Below are 12,297 nucleotides of genomic sequence, written 5' to 3'. Positions count from 1 at the left end.
GCATGCACTTCCAAATTGATAATAGGCCAAAAAGCTTTGTAAAAATCAATGGTGAAACCATTCGGACCTGGTGCTTTACCATTGGGCATTCCCATGACCACATCTTCCACTTCCTTAAGGGAGACTTTCCTTGGGAGTATTTTGCTATGGTTCTCCGTGAAGATTTTGGGGATATGCTTGGTGATTTTTTTTATGTCTTGATCCTAGTCATTCCTTGGCTCTGTGAGAAGAGAGCTGAAATAGTGATTGAGCTAGGTTTCCAACTCCTCTTGAGAGTGAATGAGATGACCATCTTGGTTCTTCAAAGCCAGAATTATGTTGTTTCTCTTATGCTGTATCATTGTTTTATGGAAAAAAATCGTGTTCCTTTCCCCACATTTCAACCAATTTATTATGGATTTTTGTTGCAACAACTTTTATTCCTAGATGGCTCTTTCCTCCCAGCTTTGTTGTAGTCGTTGTTCCTTTTGCTTACTATTCTTCGTTAGCCCTTCTTCAATTATGTTTTGTTGGAGAAGTTCTAGTTGATGCTCCAAGTTTTTTTTATCTGTGATGATGTTGCCAAATGTTTCTCTATTCCATTTTTTGATTTCCTCTTTGATATGTTTTAACTTTTGTTGGAAAGTGTACATTTTGTTTCCAGTTCTGATGTGAGTGTAAGTCCACCATTGTTTCATTTTTTCCATGAAGTCTTGGTGATCCAACCAGAATGCCTCGAATATGAAAGGATTATTTTTCAGACCATTGGAAATTTATATCTTGAGGGAGATTGGCCAATGATTAGAGCTTGCTTGCGGTAGGATTCTCACCTCTGTTTCCCAGCAGGTGAGATAAGTTGCCTCGGATAAAAGGAAGCAGTCTAAATGGGAGGCAATTTGACGGTCTCCTCCTCTTTTGTTATTCCAGGTGAAAATACCATTGTTGGTGGGAATGTCGATGAGGTTGAGGTTTTCAATGGTGGTGAGGAAAGCCTCAGAGTCCTTATCAAGCTACCTTCTTTCTTCTCAGACAAGTTATGATCCGGATTTAAACAGGAACGCAACAATTTACAGAGATAACCATATACACAAAGATGCAGCGGAAATAATACTTCATTTCATTAATGGAAAATACTGAAATATGCTTACAACCAGAAATGGAAATAAACCAGCTAAGGCGATGGTAGCTTATCTCTGAGAAGAGATGTGGTGGCTACATGCCTCTGAACTGTGTTACAATGAGGCTCGAAGGCCTATTTATTGTTGAGAAACAATGGAAAACCCTTAACATTCCAAAACCTAACCCTAGGAGATGAAACGCCAAACTGTGGGCCCCGTTTGGGGTAAATTGGTACATCAACTTCCCGGGGTCGTAACTTTGGCATACGATCTCCGTTTGACACGTACAATAGCTCGTTAGAAAGATCTATCCGAGCACTACCATTGTTGGAACGGGCAACATCGGTCCATTCCTGGACCCTTGTTGCCCCCGAATTCCCCAAAAAACGTCGTTTAGGGCCTCAAAACGGCTCCGGAAGTTCAGGACCCGAAAAACTGCTAAAAATAGTAAGTTGTGCTATAATTAAGGAAACTGAAAATGCTGAGAAAGACAATGGTGGGGGTCCAGGTGGACTTGGCAGGTGGCCACCAATATCCACCTGGATCATTCCTCCCCCCTTAGGAAGCAATGGTCCCCATTGCGTTGAGCTCCTCCATGAGATGAGGAAACTTTTGCTGAACTTGTTCCCTGGTGAGCCACTTGCCCTGCTGAAGGAGTTGGCCTGCTTTGACAACTCGATACAGTTGGATATTCTGTTGGCGAGTGTTCTTGATCTGTGTGTCCATGATCCGATCAGTTGCAGCTTGTTCCATGCAATCTGGATTTAATTCTGTGGGTTTGAGCTGTTCTGCAATGTCGGATGTGTCTAGCAATGGTGGAAAGTATGGCCAAAGGCGGTCCACATTGAACACTGGGTGCAGGCCAAGGAATGGAGGAATGCTAAGCTCAAATGCATTGTCTCCCATAGCCTTAGTAATGGTGTAAGGACCATATCGGAGTGGTCTCAATTTCCGATAGGCTCCAGTAAGGCGTTCCTTTTACAAATGCAACCAGACTTTGTCGCCCACCTGAAACTTGTGTGGCACCCGATGTTGATCATGTTGCTGCTTGTACTTGGCATTTGATTTCTCAAGAATGTCATGGACCTGCTGGCGAATATGTTGGATGCGCTCAATGAAGCTGGTGGCCTTATCTGTTTCGGACTGGACATGAGCTGAATTTATGTGAGTAGCTGCAAGTGGCATGGCCACATCAATGGGGCATAGTGGCTGGAATCCCAAACCCACCTGAAAAGGACTATGGCCAGTGGAGCTGTGAAGAGCTCGGTTGTAGCTGTGCTGAACATAGGGGAGGCTCTCGTCCCATGTGCGTGGATGCTTTGAGTTATACATGCGCAGAATGTGCACAATCATCCTATTGACAACCTCTGTCTGGCCATCAGTTTGAGGATGGAAGGCAGTGGACTTCGTGAGTTTGGTGTCCAGCATTGACCAGAGACTAGACCAAAATGTGCTGAGAAACCGACTGTCCCGATCTGAGATGATAGACTGTGGGATCCCAAAGTGCACCCACACTCGTTCAAAGAAGAGTTTAGCAGTGGCTTCTGCTGTGATATTCTTCTTGCAGGCCACCATAATGGCCATCTTCGAGAACCTGTCGACTACCACAAAAACACAGTCATTTCCATGCTTAGTGGAAGGAAGGCCTGACATGTAATCCATGGAGATGGATTCCCAAGGTCGACTAGGGGTAGGCAACGGGGTATAGAGGCCGTGCTTCTTAATGATCGGTTTGGCAATGGCACAGGCAGTACATGATCTGATGTACTTCCCAACATCCTGTCGAAGATTCGGCCAATAGAAATAATTTTGCAGTACTGCCACTGTTTTCTCAACCCCGAAATGCCCAGCAGCCCGACTGTAGTGTGCTTCCCAAATCATCTTGGCACGCTCGCTTGAAGGAACACAAAGGTGACCGAGGTGGCAAAATAGGGCATCCTAGAGGTGAAAATCTGGAACATGTCGACCCTCCAAGAGTGTCTGGTATGTGTGGCCGAATTCTGGCTCGCTTTTGTAGAGAAGTGGCCAATCAAAAGTCTCGTGCCCACAAGAGTTGAGCACAGTGGTTAACGCCATGATCGGTGGTCGACTGAGGCAATCTGCAACATTATTGGTGCTGCCCTTCTTATACTTGATATTCAAGTGGAACTGTTGCAGGTATGTAGACCACTTCTGATGGCGATCATTCTGCAATTTCCCTTGGGTCTGTATGAACTGCAAGGGTCGGTGGTCTGTGTGGATGACCGTTTCCTTCCCCAAAATGTAATGCTTCCATTGTCGGTAGGCCTGTACAATGGAATACATCTCTTTATCATAAGTGGGGTACTTCCGGACTGTGTCTGAAAGTGTTTCACTGTGATATGCCACTGGATGTCCATGTTGAGTAAGGACTGCCCCAATAGCATAGTCAGAGGCATCTGTCTCGACCTCAAATGGTTGTTGTAAATTTGGTAACGCGAGCACTGGTGCCGTGCAGAGGCGATCCTTCAACTCCATGAATGCCTTCTGTTGAGATTCAGACCAAAAGAATTTTGCTTTCGCCCCTCCCTTGGTGACTTGACTCAAGGGCCAAGAAATATGAGAAAACCCCAACACAAACCTGCGGTAGAAGTTGGCAAGACCTAGAAAGCTGCGGAGCTCTGTTAGAGTGGTTGGAGAGGGCCAATCCCGAATGACTTGGATCTTGGCTGGATCGACATGCACCCCCTGTTCATCAATGATGTATCCCAGATACTGAACCTGGGTCATACCAAAAGTGCATTTCTCCAAATTGGCACATAGCTTGTGTTGCTGCAGTGTTTGGAGAACCTGTCGGATGTGGTGGAGGTGCTCTTCCCAACTCTGGCTGAAGATCAGAATGTCATCCAAGTATACTACTACAAAGGAGTTGGTGAATGGCCGCAAGATGTCATCCATTAGCCTCATGAAGGTTGCAGGAGCATTCGTCAATCCGAAAGGCATAACCAACCATTCGAAAAGGCCCTCCTTGGATTTGAAGGCAGTCTTCCACACATCAGAGGGTTCGATTGGTACCTGGTGATATCCTGACTTCAGATCGATCTTGCTGAAATATTTCGCCCCCTTTAGTTGGTCTAGGAGGTCATCAATCCGCGGGATCGGGTACCTATTACGGACAGTGATCTTGTTCAGCGCCCGATAGTCAATACAGAGTCTCCACGTCCCATCCTTCTCCTGTACCAACACGATCGGGCTCCCACAAGGCGATGAACTCGGACGGATGTGACCTTTTTGCAGGAGCTCCTGAATCTGCCTCTTGATTTCATTGTTCTCCAGAACGGAGCGCCGATAAATTGGTCCATTAGGTAGCGGCGCACCTGGGGTCAGATCGATGGAGTGCTTGACTTGACAGTGCAGAGGAACCCCTGCAGGGGAGGTGAAGATGTCCTCGTACTCCTCCACAACCTTGTCCATCTGTAGTTGTCGTGCAGAGGGACCCCGTCTGGATGCCGCGGCCACTGTCTTCTTCTTTCCTTTAGGGCGTATCATCAGGAAAACAAATTTCCTGGTTTTGGAAATGATCTTACTGCATTGTTTTGCAGTAATCAAAGAGATGGCGGAAAGTATGGCCGAAGGTGGTCCACATTGAACATTGGGTGCAGGCCAAGGAATGGAGGAATGCTGAGCTCAAATGCATTGTCTCCCATAGCCTTAGTAATGGTGTAAGGACCATATTGGAGTGGTCTCAATTTCCGATAGGCTCCAGTAAGGCGTTCCTTTTGCAAATGCAACCAGACTTTGTCGCCCACCTGAAACTTGTGTGGCACCCGATGTTGATCATGTCGCTGCTTGTACTTGGCATTTGATTTCTCAAGAATGTCATGGACCTGCTGGCGAATATGTTGTAGCTACTCACATAAATTCAACTCATGTCCAGTCCGAAACAGATAAGGCCACCAGCTTCATTGAGCGCATCCACTGATCTGGATTTAAACAGGAACGCAACAAATTACAGAGATAACCATATATACAAAGATGCAGCGGAAATAATACTTCATTTCATTAATGGAAAATACTGAAATATGCTTACAACCAGAAATGGAAACAAACCAGCTAGGGCGATGGTAGCTTAACTCTGAGAAGAGATGTGGTGGCTACATGCCTCTGAACTGTGTTACAATGAGGCTCGAAGGCCTATTTATTGTTGAGAAACAATGGAAAACCCTTAACATTCCAAAACCTAACCCTAGGAGATGAAACGCCAAACTGTGGGCCCCGTTTGGGGTAAATTGGTACATCAACTTCCCGGGGTCGTAACTTTGGCATACGATCTCCGTTTGACGCGTATAATAGCTCGTTAGAAAGATCTATCCGAGCACTACCATTGTTGGAACGGGCAACATCGGTCCATTCCATGGACCCTTGTTGCCCCCGGATTCCCCAAAAAACGTCGTTTAGGGCCTCAAAACGGCTCCGGAAGTTCAGGACCCGAAAAACTGCTAAAAATAGTAAGTTGTGCTATAATTAAGGAAATTGAAAATGCTGAGAAAGACAATGGTGGGGGTCCAGGTGGACTTGGCAGGTGGCCACCAATATCCACCTGGATCAAGTTATTTATCATATTAAAATCACCTGCTATGATTTTGAGAGGATAGTGAAGAGGGTCAAGGAGATTGGAGATGTTTTGGAGCATTTTGATACGGTCTGTCACCTTGTGCGAGGCATAAATATTAGTTATGAAAATGCTCTCGTTGGTACCTATGATTCTCAGGATCACTGTTATGGAATGATGAGTGGCTAGAGAGGATATGAGGTTGAATTTGGAGTTTTTCCAAAAGGTCATTATGCCCCCCGCCGTACCTGTAGCCAAGTTGGCCAAGGAGCTGTATGGCTTGAAGCAAGAGTTGAGAAGGAGGGAGGGGGGTGAGTCGAATCAAGTTTAGTTTCTTGAATTAGCAGGATGTCAGGATGACCAGACAAGATTCTGTTTTTTAAGATACATTTCTTCCTAGGATTGTTCAGTCCTATAATATTCCAAGAGATGCAATTCATTGAGATGGACATGGGTATAAAGCCAGATCCTTTACCTTTCCTTTGTTGATTGATTTGGCGCCCAGTTCTTGGAGGAGCTAATTGGTGGTATTTCGACCTCGGATTCAGCTTGATCCTTTGAGGTTGAGTCCTTCTACTGGAATACTTGCTAATATGCCCTTTGAAACAGTGCTTTTTCTTGTGCTGTATGGTGAGATTTGAGTTTTAGTTATTCCTAGAGGAGATAAGCTTCTTCAATTTTTTGTAATTTTTTTTCTGATATGGCTTTTATTCCTTTCTGTTTCCATTCCTCTGCAATTGTTGCAAGGTCTACCCCCTCCAGAGCTTCCTCTTTGGCATTTTCCTCTAGTGTTTCCTCTATTTCTATTTGCTCCATTTTTGTATCCTCTTGCGCATGCTCCTTTCCTATGTTGGTATAACCTGTATCCCTATCATCGTGTTCGATGTCTACTGGGATCATTTTTTCCTCTCCTGCTTCATCTCCTATCAGTTTGTTAGGATCCATTTGCTCTTGGGTACTGTTCAATATATTGAACTGGTTCTGGCCTACTTCTTTAAATTGGGTCTTCTTGGGGATAACCTTTTTCCTGTTGTTCTTATTCCTGGAGATGACTTTAGTAAATCCTTCGCTATATTTTCATTTACTTGCTTGCTCTTGCGATTGAGGGGTTTTATTCATTGGACAATCTCGAAAGAGATGCCCATGCTCATGACACTTCCTGCATTAGAAGGGCATGTGTTCATAGTCTATACTTTGCAGCCAGACTTCATCCCTGAAGATTAATTTAATTGCTTTTGGCAGGGCACCAGAGACGTCTATATATACACAAATTCGGGCGTAGGAAACATATTGACCCGTTCTGGTGCCTTTAGAAATTTTGATGTACTCCCCCAGCTAGTCTCCTATACCTTTTAAGGCTAAAGGAGCCTAATAATTTGTTGGTAAGGAGTAGAGGCGTACCCAGATTGGAACCCTCGTAAAATCCTCTTTTTCTTTTGTGGAGTTCTCCCTCCAAAATCTCACGGATAAACTGCCTGAATTGTAGAAACAGGGTCCTCCTTCAAATATTATGTCTCTATCTCCTAGGAGGTCAAATATTATTGTGAAGAATCCTTTGGAGCCCAACTGAAGTCTGATCTCCCCTTTGGGTGTCCATTTGCTTTGAATCCACTAGTTCAGGGCTTTTTTAGTTGGCAAAATGCCCATGAACTTGCATATCACTGCATGTTCTTGCATGTATTCTTTGTATACTGCTACCCCGGGGTCCTGGATTTCTAGTTCTGGGATTTTCTTGGCTTTGGGGTTGTAGTTATTCTTAGTCTTTTTCCCCTAATCCTACAGTTGCTCCTGAGTTTTTGAAGGATTTACGTTAGCAGGGAAGGGTGTGTCTGCAGCCTTACCTTTTTCTGCCTGAGTATCCTTGGTTATCCTTTTCGTTGTGTCTTTGTTCCTCTTCAACAACTCTTTTGTTGTGGATGTGTTGTTTCTTCTTTGTCAGATTTTCCTCCTGGTGGCGTACATAAGGCAGAATTGGAGGCAAACTTGGTGAAGAATGAAGCCTAGTCTGGCGGTTGACCACAGGTCATATCCTTGAAGGAGTGAGTGCCCAGATGTTGTTGCGGATCCGCCATGGCAGACAAGGCTCCAAAGCCCTGAACCAGAGGCGCGAGGGGAGGCCATAGAGAGTGCTCAAACCCTAACCTCAAGTCAAACAAAAAAATCAAATCACGCACTATCCACATTATCTTTTTTATATCAGTAGTCAGTAATATTAAATATAATATTCGAGCACATAAGCGTCCCAAAAGTAGCCATCAAATAGTACTATTTTGCTACACAAAAGTAGCCATCAAATAGTACTCTTTTGCCACTACTTATGAGAATAAGATGCATTATAAATAGAATATCTGAGCACATAAGCGTCCCAAAAGTAGCCATCAAATAGTACTCTTTTGCCACACAAAAGTAGCCATCAAATAGTACTCTTTTGCCACTGCTTATGAGAATAAGATGCATTATGGTTGGTATTTGTTTTGAAATTAAATTAATAATGGTTTATAGTAAATGAATGATATTTTTAATGTCCATAAGACTACAAATAATTTATGGGACTAAAACTTGTTTTATATAGTTTTTCTCACAATTTTATCTAAATAGAGCATTTTTTGAGAGATTTGAACCCTCCACGATGAGAAACACAATATATTTCTACTACCGCTTGAAACACAATATATTCCTACTACAGCTTGAGCTCAACTCCTTAGACAAATAAACACAAATTTAGTCATCAAATAGTTTACAAAAATGGTGTAAAATTAATTAAACTTAAACCCAATTTTTTTTTTTCTCGGTAAAACTATACTAATATATTATATACAGAAGTCAAAATTTACGTCAGATCAAAACAGAAAGAACCAGGCACCTGATGTGTCAACCTGGAACAGCTGAGACTGCAAGGTCCAAAGGACTAGACCATTCAAAAGTGCTAGCCCTCGCAGGGGCGCCAACCAAAAATCCAAATTATCCCGCACAGGGGAGACTGACATAACCCAGACCATCAACAAAGTTTCTTGAACACAAACAAAAAGCACAGATGATGAAACTAAGCTAATACAGACAGCATTAGAGACCAAAAGACCAGACAAAAGAGCCATGTAGACCTTGAGCTAGGGCGTCTCTATTCTTCCAGTTGCACCTCCTCTACCCGGCACCATCCGTAAGCCTCCCTCTCCACAGCAGTGGGGGCAGTGTCCATATGGATGTCTTCTGTTTCGCTGGTCCTCGCCTTCTGATCCAGCATGCTTTTCGAGACATTCTCCAGGTCTGTGGCAGGATCCTTTATTTCTTTCTCTGGGCCTGCAGCAGGATCCTTTGTTTCTTTCACTGTGCTGTCAGCATTCTCTTGCCCACGATCGTCCAGAGAGTCATTGTCTTCCTGGGGAGTTTCAATGAACAGAACCGAAACGTGCGCACTGATCTGGGGGCTGTTCATAGAACTACTGAAGTTAAAAATAACAGAGCCAAAGGCGGGCAAGGAAGCTGAGCTCGAAGCACCAGCATCCATGAACTGACTAGATTGAAGGGGATTAGCTCTAGTAGAGTGAATGCCATGGCAATGACAACAGTGGGCGGAAGTATCAGCAACGGGAGTGCGTGAAGTTCCTCCCCTGGAGGTGCCTCGACGACTAAACATGCACTGTCGAGGCCTGACCATTCTCGCAGGGACCGAAGGGATGAGACCCAGCTCCCGAGCGTGATACAACTCCTTTCTATGAGGAGAGTGAACAGACTGCGGAATAACCCAGACAGACAGCGTGAGGACCCCGACGGAGACGGAGAGGCAGGGCATCTGAGGTTACAGAGAGCTGCTTGAAGGAAAAACCAGAAACATTCCCTGACCCGACACAGTGACATGGTTTATAACCTCAGCGACCTCACCTTGGAATGCGCCCGCCATAATTGCAACCTCCAAGCGAGCCGAATAGCCGTGCAGGGCATTAACTCTGCTCTGCTGAATGACCTTATACCAGCTTCCCCTTATGCATGTACAAGCTTGAGCCCCAACGTTTGCCACGTGATGGCACATGGCCGGCATGTGGGCAGCGGCATACTCCCGTCCCATCCTAACTATCACCCACATCCGGGGAACTTAAACCCAATTAAAGTATATTATATAATATATTTATTTAAATTTTCATCAATTTACAAAAATGGTAGAAGAAGAAGAATAAATTATTTTAACGTCCACGAGGCTAATGCTAGCTTATGGGACAGATTGCATCTTCATCTGCTTGATGTATTCAGCCATTTTTCTGTGAAGCTTCAAAATAAATGCTCCCAGCTTCTCGACAAACCCCTCACTAAATAGATTATCCCAAGAGCTCGCTGCTAGCGTATCTACATAACTTTCCCTAGCGTATCTACATAACTTTCCCTATTGTCTTTGAAAGCCTCGCATTCTAAAATGAAATGTTTTTCTATTTCCACTTTTCTGGAAGAACAAAAAATACATGTTCTTTCCTCCCACACTTCCTTTGGCCTTTTCCAGCGCCCTGTTTCACAACACAGTTGATGAGAATTAATCATTAATTGAGCAATACGAATTTTGGCTCTCTAAGAGATATTGGCCTCTATGTATGCTTTTGGTTGATGACTATGAGTGAGATTAAACACTTCAATATAGTAATTTTTCTTTCTTCCTAGCTCCTTATCCCAAGTACACTTGTGGAACTTTTCCATAACAAAAGTTTTTATCTCTTTGTTGTTTATGGGACACATGTTCAAGCAAATACCCCATTTACTAAACCATTTGTTATTTCGCTGCATCCAAGTTTTTTTGCTCTTGCACAATCTATCATTGAAGACAACCTTATGTCATCTACCTTCTTCCATTTGCTCAATTTTTTTTAAATACCTTATGACTCGCACCATAGCAATTGCTTCAATACGAGCAGTCCCTGTTTCACTTAGCAATTGATTCAATAAAAACAGTCCCTCTTTCACTTAACAAGATATCATAAGAAACTGCACTTTTAATCTTAAATTTATTTGTAATCAAATGTTTACATGAATCAATCTAATTTGATTATATCAAATATTTTTTAAAATTAAATGATCAAATCCAACTGGTCTCTATTTTTCGAAATTTTAACTGACCTGACAATGTGTGTACAATTTATAACGAAAAGTCCATAACACGCTCTCTGGACCCGTTCTCTCAGGTCAAGAAACACGAATTGTGGACAATTGGCCAAGAATATCGAAAACTGAATATTATAAAACGAAAATAATTGCGCAACCGACGGCTCACTGACAACCATGTAAGGATTTTTGTGGCAGAAGAAGAGCACAGCCTACAAACAGAGAAACATACACTCTGTTGTTCAAACAATTTCGCGTGAATATTGCGGTGGGAAGCTTCAATTTCATTGCAGACCAGGCTTCTCCTCTGTCTCTGTGTTATAGTATGTCCTGCTGTTTCACATTTGCTTAATATTTGAAAAATGGTAGACGGGAGTTAATTTTTTTTGGGGGTAGTGGCAAGAATTGCAGCAATTTGCATAACTATATGAATATTTATACTGAAAATAACGACGCAGCGTTGATTTAAATGCAAATTTAGTACCCAGATCATTGCAACTTCTTCCCTGATATTGAGTTGATATTAGCATTTAGGCAGTACTTTTTCCTCTTTGCTTATAGTCAATATAGTAATTAGAGAATATGATTTTAGTTTAGTGGAAGTTCTGTCATTAGCTTGTTTTTATATGGTTTATTGTAATAATATTGTTTTTATATGGTTTATTGTAATAATATTGGAAAAGAAGACAACTATCCACCCCACTCTTAACTGCCATTAACTGCCCTGAGGTTTAAACTCCACTGAGTTACCCTTCACGCTTCGCGTATTTCATTCCTAAGACATAACAAGCAGATCCCCACATCTGCAACGCTCAGGACGCAGACGATGCAAAGTTGCAGACGCTACAGTATTCCTCTCAGAAACAATTACGCCGATTAGAGTACCAAAAATATCACTAGAATGGATCCGCGGGAACGAACATCTGAGAGTTCACCAGCTGTTGCAAAGGAGAAAGGAAGAATCTTTTTTTGCCTGAAGATTATTTTTTCAGTAACATAAACGGTAGGAAAATGAACAGAGATACCTGGAGGTAACTTAATGTTTAAGATGTATTTTCTTGGAACCGTTTTTAGAGAACAAACTTTTGTTGGCACAATAAGAAATTATAAAAGGGAAACAGTCCAGTCTACACCCAAAAATGAAAAAGATAGACCTGAAACTTAATTCTTTTCAAAATGAGGGGTACCCGATTCTTTTAAGTTGGGAAAATCGCAACTATTATCGTATCAAGTTGGGAGAATCGTAACTGTATTGTATCATACCTTTTTGTTTGGGAAAGAAGTAACTGTTGTAATGTCAGGCTTTCCATACTTGATGGAACCATTCCCGCCAGAAATTCAAGATTTTTTGATTATGTGAGATGATCCACTTACAAAAACAAAACAATGACGGCCTTCAGAAGCATTGCTGAGGCCTGCATCTATATTGGTATACTTCGATGCATGGCAAGAGTTTATGCCAAAGAAAGCCATCGAAAGTCCTGAATTGCCCAGGAATCATCAATGTACTACAGTTACTGGATTAACTGGAATGATAGCTGCACGGGT

General features: G+C 42.8%; 1 protein-coding gene across 4 annotated transcripts in view; it reads left to right on the top strand.

Annotated features, from left to right (window-relative positions):
* Positions 1–10,849: 10,849 nt before the first annotated feature.
* The window catches only part of LOC149232958 (2-alkenal reductase (NADP(+)-dependent)-like), a 38,007-nt gene continuing 36,559 nt past the window's right edge, over positions 10,850–12,297 (top strand). For 2 of the 4 annotated variants that reach the window (XM_089376616.1, XM_089376612.1), the window contains exon 1: positions 10,850–11,072. The gene's annotated coding sequence lies outside the window, so the exon portion shown is untranslated. Of the gene's footprint in view, positions 11,073–11,514; positions 11,781–12,297 lie in introns of those variants that run through there. The other 2 variants (XM_089376614.1, XM_089376613.1) reach the window with 2 other exon arrangements.

This window comes from Pinus tabuliformis, chromosome J (assembly GCF_031772625.1).
Source record: "Pinus tabuliformis cultivar Carrire ecotype Pingquan chromosome J, CPIR1, whole genome shotgun sequence".
Classification (NCBI taxonomy): domain Eukaryota; kingdom Viridiplantae; phylum Streptophyta; class Pinopsida; order Pinales; family Pinaceae; genus Pinus; species Pinus tabuliformis.
The sequence above is the reverse complement of the archived record's forward strand: the minus strand, read 5'-3'. Positions and strand labels throughout refer to the sequence as shown.